The sequence below is a fragment of the Macaca fascicularis genome, chromosome 11 (assembly GCF_037993035.2).
Source record: "Macaca fascicularis isolate 582-1 chromosome 11, T2T-MFA8v1.1".
Classification (NCBI taxonomy): Eukaryota; Metazoa; Chordata; class Mammalia; order Primates; family Cercopithecidae; genus Macaca; species Macaca fascicularis.
The window spans coordinates 92192501-92200742 of record NC_088385.1 but is presented as its reverse complement, the minus strand read 5'-3'; the positions used below and the strand labels follow the sequence as shown (position 1 = coordinate 92200742).

Here is an 8242-nt window from a genome sequence, read left to right as displayed (position 1 = left end):
AATAAAGTATGACAATTGTTATAACCCAGGAAATAGAAGTACTAAAAAAGCATTGAGCAGACCAACTAAGTCAATGTCAGCAAAGTGTCAGAAATAAGTGACTCTTAAGTTAGAACCAAAGGAAAGGAAGATCGTTAGAGAGAGAGATTTTTTCTTGGCTAAGGTAAGAGATAGAAAAACTTAAAAGATCAAACAGAGGGTATAGGGCATTCAGGAATGGAACAACATTCAGCCACTGGGCTGGAGCATCCAGCAAGAAAGGCTGGAGAGGTTAGCAAATGCTAGATTATGGGAGCCATTGTTAACCATGATACTGGGTTTTGACTTTGATCTAAAGCAACTGAAGACACTGAAGAGATTTATGCAGAGAAATGACTTAATCGATGTCAGCTTTACACTCTTTTTGGAGATAGGTTATGGATCGTGATAGATAAAGGCAGAGTTGCAGTAATCCATGCAGACATGGTGAATAGATGACATTTTTATTCCAATGTGGAGAAATTTTCCTTTTTATGTTGGTTTCCATGAAATATTTAGAAACAGCTTTTTCCTCAAACTAATGTTGTTCATTAACTCATGAAACATATGTTTGGTACAAGTTCACTCTTACTCTCCTTCCCTCCACATGTGTTTAACTTGCACACATACAATCACACACACATATACGTACACATATATATGTGTACATACATGTCACATTGAGAAGTATTTTTAAATAGCTGCTATTATATAGTAAAATAATTAGGGTCTTGAGAGATTATAAAAGGTATTGATATACATATATTCATTAAAGAGTGAAACTTCAATTTCTTCATAGCTACATGAGTTTTTTAAAAGGCTGAAAGTTATCTATACTCCCAATTGAAAATTCAATATAACTTGAGGCCAGGAGTTTGAGAAAAGTCTTGCCAACATGACAAAACCCCATCTCTACTAAAAATACAAAAATTAACCGGGTGTGGTGGCAGGCACCTGTAATTCCAGCTACTTGGTAGTCTGAGGCAGGAGAATCACTTGAACCCAGGAGGTTGTAGTAGGCGAAGTTCGCACCATTGCACTTCAGCCTGGGTGACAAGAGTGAAACTCCATCTCAAAAAGAAAAAGAAAAAGAAAAAGAAAAAGAAAGACAGTTCAATATAAAATGCTTTGGATGTGGCATGATTTAGTTTTTTCATGCACTCAGGGTCAACTTAAGGGAACTGATATCACATCAGACTGGCTTTCAAACTTTTATTATGATCATAGTTAAACTATAAACCCCTTGGGGGCAGGATGTATGTCTGCAAAATGTATTCCATTATCCTTTACAATACTTAACACAAGGATTGACACAAAGTAGATATTCGGATTTGATAAAATAAGAATGTTGCCTATAGATGACATTTAACTTAAATTAATTCAGCAGATTTTTATTGAGTATTTTCTATATGCAACTTATTGTGTAATGTATGGCTACCATTAGAAATGCACAGAGAGTAAAAAGTATATACATTTCACACAGCACTGAATTTGTTAAACCTATCAGCATATTTAATTAATAGGATTATCACTATTAATATCACAAATGAAAGACATTCATTTTTCTACTTTATTTATTTGTTTGTTTGTTTGTTTTTCTACACTCTTACTTTCATAAAGTCTTTCTCCAGGATCTCCCTGGCCTCCAAAGCTCTCCTGTCACTTTGCCTCTAAAGCTCTGTAATGAGGTGTCTGAGCCAGCGATAATCCCCAGGGGTTCTCAGTGTTCCAAAATCCCCTCTCCCCCTCCCTCCTCCACAATGAAAACTTGAAACCAGTATTTTGGAAAAGCATTTCTGGAACGCTGCCAGCCCCTACCCTGGACATTAGTGAGAACTGATTTTCATTCCATTAATTTGACCTTATTCAAAAAAAAAAAAAAAAGAAGAAGAAGAAGAAAGAAAGAAAGAAAAGAAAAAGAAGAAAGAAAGAAAGAAGGAAAGAAAGAAAGAGAGAGAGAGAGAAAGAAAGAAAGAAAGAAAGAAAGAAAGAAAGAAAGAAAGAAAGAAAGAAAGAAAGAAAGAAAGAAAGAAAGAAAAAGAAAAAGAAAGAAAGAAAGAAAGAAAGAAAGAAAGAAAGAAAGAAAGAAAGAAAGAAAGAAAGAAAGAGAGAGAAAGAGAGAGAAAGAAAGAGAGAGGTGGGTTTTTCAGAGGTGGGAGCATTGGTATTAAGGACAATAGAAGATAATGTTATTTAACAGGCACCAATGAAGAAAGAAGGATAATTTAATGTGTTTAACCCTTGCACTTCTCTTCCTTTGAGGGCCATATTATGTGTACTTATGATTAACTGCGTATTTATTCTTTTAGATTACACTACAGTGAAACAGCCTTTTGCATATTTATTCCTTTAGATTACACTACAGTGAAACAGTCTTTGCCAAAAAAGCAAACCCTTGATACTTTCTTTGCTTTCTTTATTTACTTTGTCAGTATCTTATCACATTAACTATACATTTCTTCTTTTATTGATCACATCCTTTGACATTGAGAGACAGAAGTATTAGGATACAGTAGATTGATTCACATTGAAAAAACCTGGAAAATGCCTCAGAACCCAGTGGGCCACAAAGAAAAATTCAGGATATTCCAGAGATTATATGACACAATCACCACTTCATCCCTGCAAGCACAATCAGCTTATAGTAGTTATTTTCCATCCTGGGTAACTAGACCTCATAGTTAGGTTACTGAGTGAGAAGCTAAGTAACAAACCTTGGGGTTACTGAGGGTGTGTTACTAAACAATATCTCTTAGTCAATGCCAGTCATCCAGTCTTCTGTGAGCCATAGGGCATTTTAATGTTTATACTCAAAGTTCAAAAAAGTGATGAAAGACTTGGGGGGAGCAGGATTCTCTGAAACTTGTACCCAAACAGCCATGCAAATCAACATGGCTGGCACTTCAAAAACATATGTTAAAAGTGAAAGGTTAGTTGAGGGTCAACAGGGGGATAACAATTTACCTCATGTCCCTTCAAAATGGTTCACAGGCAAAAGTACTCATTTTCAAGGTTACCTAATTTTCTTCCTTTATCAATGGAATCAAAAGTAATAATCCAGAGGAGCTCTCTTCTTCCTCTAGGCAGGAAGCTTCCACACTATGCCACTCATGTATTCCTTGCAATTGATTAAGATCGCCTTAGATGTGGGGAAGCTGTTTCTGATCCTCTTATCACAGTGTAAAGTAAAACATGCTTAACTGGTTAATAAAAATGGAAGATGGAATTACAAAGAGGAAAAGTTCACTTGAAAATAGGACCTTCAAGTTCACTTGAAAATAAGACTAAAGACCTTTGGTCACACCCAAGAAAGTCAGACAAGCATATTTTAGACAAAGGGAATTGAAGGGTCCCTGGCAAAATTTTTCTAATTTACCGTGCTTAGGAATATAAGAAAAAGAGCACTCTAAATCAGCTGTTTAAATTTGAATACATAAAACATACAAACAAAAAAAAAATATTTTCCAGGTTTACGGTACAAGGTCTAGGAAAGCAATCGCCAAAGGCATCTGTAAAAGCAATTTTTTCATATGCACCAGAACACTAAATGAATTCACTGTATTTCATGAGTTATTAATACATATGATTTTAATTTCCCCTTTTATAAATAACCATTCATTTTCTCTAGTTTTTCCATTTATAATATAACTCATTTTGGATAATGCACAAGTAGTCATTTCTCTAAGGTTTTGCTGTAACAATTAGAGACAGTATAGAACGTTAGACATCTAATAGATCTCAGGGCTCAGTTAGAGTTTTCCTCATTATTCAGATGGAGAATCCAAGACACAGAGAAACGAAGGTCATGGCAGTGTCAGAACTGGGTTTCCAACAATGCTTTTTCCACAGGAGACCATCTAGACCATAACGGTTACAACCGTTAGCTGTTAGAATTGAAGTTAGATTGCCAGAATTTAAATCCTGGCTCTACCACTGACTAGCTGTGTGACTTTGGATAAATTATTTAACCTCTCTAAAATCTAGTTTCCTTATCTATCAATGGGATAATAATAATAGGTGTCCCACAGAGTGATTTCTAAAGTGATTAGTACTTAGCAGGATAAAAAATTGGTATATTAACCTTTGTAGTTGTAATACATCAAGGATTATTCATAATCTCACCTATATTTGGGCTGTGAAAGCTGGAACCAACATTTTCTCCTGGGGAAGTCTGCTAGAAAGGAAATATTTGAAATCAAACAACCACCATGACAAATTATTATGTTCTATATTCCAAAGCCTCTTAGCAGCAGTGTCATATATCACTCAGTGTCAATTTTTATTAATATCAATCTGCATTACTCATTCAATAAGATGTTGCAAAAACAATGAGATCTTCAATGAGATAGTACTTACATTAAAAACAGATATAAGAAATCAAAAAATAGCTACAGAATGTGAAGAACATTAAACACAAAACAGTTATTATAACTTGCAGAAACTTAGTTTCTGAAAATTGAATTATTTTGATTGTCAACAGGAAGAATATCTTTTATTGGCACTTGTTTTTAAATAAGGCAATTCACCAACTTATATGTAGCACTTGTTATAGCACTTTGAATATATCTTTTTAAAGAACATTCCTCTCTGTGGTTGAAAAGTTCACAAGAGGCCTCTTTCCTTTCTCAAGCCTCACATAAATGGAGCCATTTCAGAACATTGCTAAGCACTTAGGAAGAGTTTGCAATGTGGTTCGTTTTAGTGGTGGGAAATTCTTTTTGGTGTTACCCTGACCTCAAGTGGTCTATTTCCTAATGCTTTTAGGAATGAAAACATTATTTTCTATTCAAACGTATTTTATTTTTTAGACAGTTTATAAATTACATAGAAAACATCACGTAAGATTTAATAGACAGAGTTTTTCCTTAAAGTCTGAACGGAATTGTTGCAAAGGCCAATTTGGTCTTTGGGGTTTATCCTACTTTTTTTTTTTTTTTTTTTTTGAGACGGAGTCTCGCTCTGTCGCCCAGGCTGGAGTGCAGTGGCGCGATCTCGGCTCACTGCAAGCTCCGCCTCCCGGGTTCACGCCATTCTCCTGCCTCAGCCTCCCGAGTAGCTGGGACTACAGGCGCCCACAACCGCGCCCGGCTAATTTTTTGTATTTTTAGTAGAGACGGGGTTTCACCGTGGTCTCGATCTCCTGACCTTGTGATCCGCCCGCCTCGGCCTCCCAAAGTGCTGGGATTACAGGCGTGAGCCACCGCGCCCGGCCCCTACTTTATTTTTTGTTCTCTCCCTTCACCTCATCTCTGTATTGCCAAACTATATGTTCTTCTTGCCCTGAATCTCATATTTGGTGCTTCTGCTGGCATAGGTAGTTTTACATAATTTATCTTTATTTTCTCACAGTGAAACCTATGTCTCTGTTCCCTCAAGACCCTGGACAAAGTATATAGATTTTTATGAGCCTCAGTTGTTTCCATGATAAAAGTCGATAAGAATACTTCAGCATCTATCCAAACTAGGGAATTGTAATTATTCTTAAAGCATAGAGCTTTAAGAATGCAGACTCACAGATCAGATAAAGATCGTTTTAAAGACCATTTCAGCCACTTACTATACCTATTGAGTAAAACACTTAAGTTTACAAAGCCTTAAGTTTCATCATCTATAAAATGGATATAAAAGTGAAATTGACTTCAAAAGGTTATTGAAATAATTAAATGTAATAATGTAAGTAAAAAACTTAGCACTATGTGTAGCACACTAAGTGGTCAAAAATGTTACCTATTGTCACTATCATGTAAAGCAACTGGCATATGTGGTTGAGTGAAATGCTACCTATTATTATTAAATATTAGTGCCATGGCATGTAACAATAATGATAATAAACCTATACTAACTTCTAGGTTAATAGGTAGTAATAATTTGATGTGCCAACTTTCACAGGCAACACTGTACATATTAACTCTTCTGGTGACACTCAACCTTATTCAACTGATGGAGGTAAGCATGATTTGGAAGGCAGCTAGGTAGATCACGTCCTTCAAACTTCAGTTCACAGGTGGCCGTGTACTCTGATCACACATTAGGCCTGCCCTGACTGTTGCTTATGGGGGTGGGGGCTGGGGGATTTAGCCATACCACATGTGCTTTTCATTAGTGAGAATTATATTTTACCTTTGAAGTCCTTGTTTTAAAATCCAATATACTAAATGTTCAGCAATCCAAATTATATATAACTACTCAAGAATTTTATATATATCTTTATGGGCTTACAGATTGCTATATGAAATACAAACTTTCTTTTACATATACTAAATCCAAAGAATATTTATTTTGGAAACTTTTTGGTGCTCTACTTCAAAACAGATGAACGTGACTCAAGAAAGCTAGGTGTATTAGATAAATTGTACAATCCCATATCTGATTCAGGCATTCCAAAGACTTGTTTTTAACAACAAAAATCAGGTAGACATACACCTTTACCCTACAACAAAATCTATATAATTATTTCCTAAATTGGTTGTTATCAGTGAAACGACTCTATTCTTTTTAGATTAGAAAAATCACCTATATTATACAACAACTTTTGGAAATTCACTACATAAATTGATATGTTAATGGTTCTGAAAATTCCTAGAGGATGGAAATTGGTTTAAACTTGTTTTACCTAGCAGATAAACAAACTTATAATATGTTTGCTTTTGAAGAACACCTGTTATCAACCTGAATAATGAAAGATCTTTGAAACATGTTTGGAGGAAAATATTAATCTAGATGACAAATATAGAAAAATCAATATTTTCCCCTATGGATTGGGTAAGTGGGCAACTTTGAGCATGTCATCTGTTACTTTCAACCTCTGGAAGGGAGAGGGAACCCAATCCTACAACTTCAGTAAGTTACAAATTTGGCAGCCTAGCGTTCAACTTTGTACACTTTTGTGCTTAGGGAAGCTAAATTGCTACAGTCTGAATGTTTGTGGCCCCTCAAAAATCATATGTTGAAATTTAATACCCACTTTGACGATATTAAGAGGAGGGACCTTTGAGGGTGTTTAGGTCATCAGGGTGAAGCCCTCATGAATGAGATTAGTGTCCTATAATGAACCTAAGAGACCAGAGTTTTTTCCTTCACCCATATGAGGACACAGTGAGAAGGCATCATCTATCAGTGGCCAAATCTATCTTGTTAGTGCCTTGATCTTGGACTTCCCAGCCTCCAGACTGTAAAAATAAATTTCTGTTGTTTGTAAGCCACCCAGTTGATGGTATTTTGTTACAGCCTTAATGACCTAAGACATAAGGCTTGCCAGGAATTACTCGAAAATGATCGATATCATTTCAAAAATTCTAAACTAAAATTTCTAATTTAATTTTAAACACATCAAAATAAGGTGTAAACTACATATTAATATTCATAATACATCCTAAATTGGCTAAGGATTTGAATTAATTAAAGTGGTTTAATTCATGCATTTAAAAACATCAGCTTGTTTTCTGTGCTCCTCCGAGCTCGCCGTCTGTCCGGGTTTTTTACGTTTTAATTTCCAGGACTTGAACTGCCATGTCCTCTGAAGAAGGAAAGCTTTTCGTGGGAGGGCTCAACTTTAACACCGACGAGCAAGCGCTGGAAGACCACTTCAGCAGTTTCGGACCTATCTCTGAGGTGGTCGTTGTCAAGGACCGGGAGACTCAGCGGTCCAGGGGTTTTGGTTTCATCACCTTCACCAACCCAGAGCATGCTTCAGTTGCCATGAGAGCCATGAACGGAGAGTCCCTGGATGGTCGTCAGATCCGTGTGGCTCATGCAGGCAAGTCTGCTCGGGAAACCAGAGGAGGTGGCTTTGGGGCCCATGGGCGTGGTCGCAGCTACTCTAGAGGTGGTGGGGACCAGGGCTATGGGAGTGGCAGGTATTATGACAGTAGACCTGGAGGGTATGGATATGGATATGGACGTTCCAGAGACTATAATGGCAGAAACCAGGGTGGTTATGACCGCTACTCAGGAGGAAATTACAGACACAATTATGACAAGTGAAATGAGACATGCACATAATGTAGATACACAAGGAATAATTTCTGATCCAGGATCGTCCTTCCAAATGGCTGTATTTATAAAGCTTTTTGGAGCTGCACTGAAGCATCTTATTTTATAGCATATCAACCTTTTGTTTTTAAATTGACCTGCCAAGGTAGTTAAAGATCTTTAACAGTTCCATCTTTTTAAAAATTTTTTCTGCCTATTTAAAGACAAATTATGGAAAGTTTGTAGAGCCTGA

The 8242-nt window shown here is 36.4% G+C and overlaps 1 pseudogene; it reads left to right on the top strand.

Annotated features, from left to right (window-relative positions):
• The first annotated feature begins 7451 nt into the window (after nt 1–7451).
• Nucleotides 7452–8242, top strand: part of LOC102141296 (RNA-binding protein 3 pseudogene) — a 1411-nt pseudogene continuing 620 nt past the window's right edge.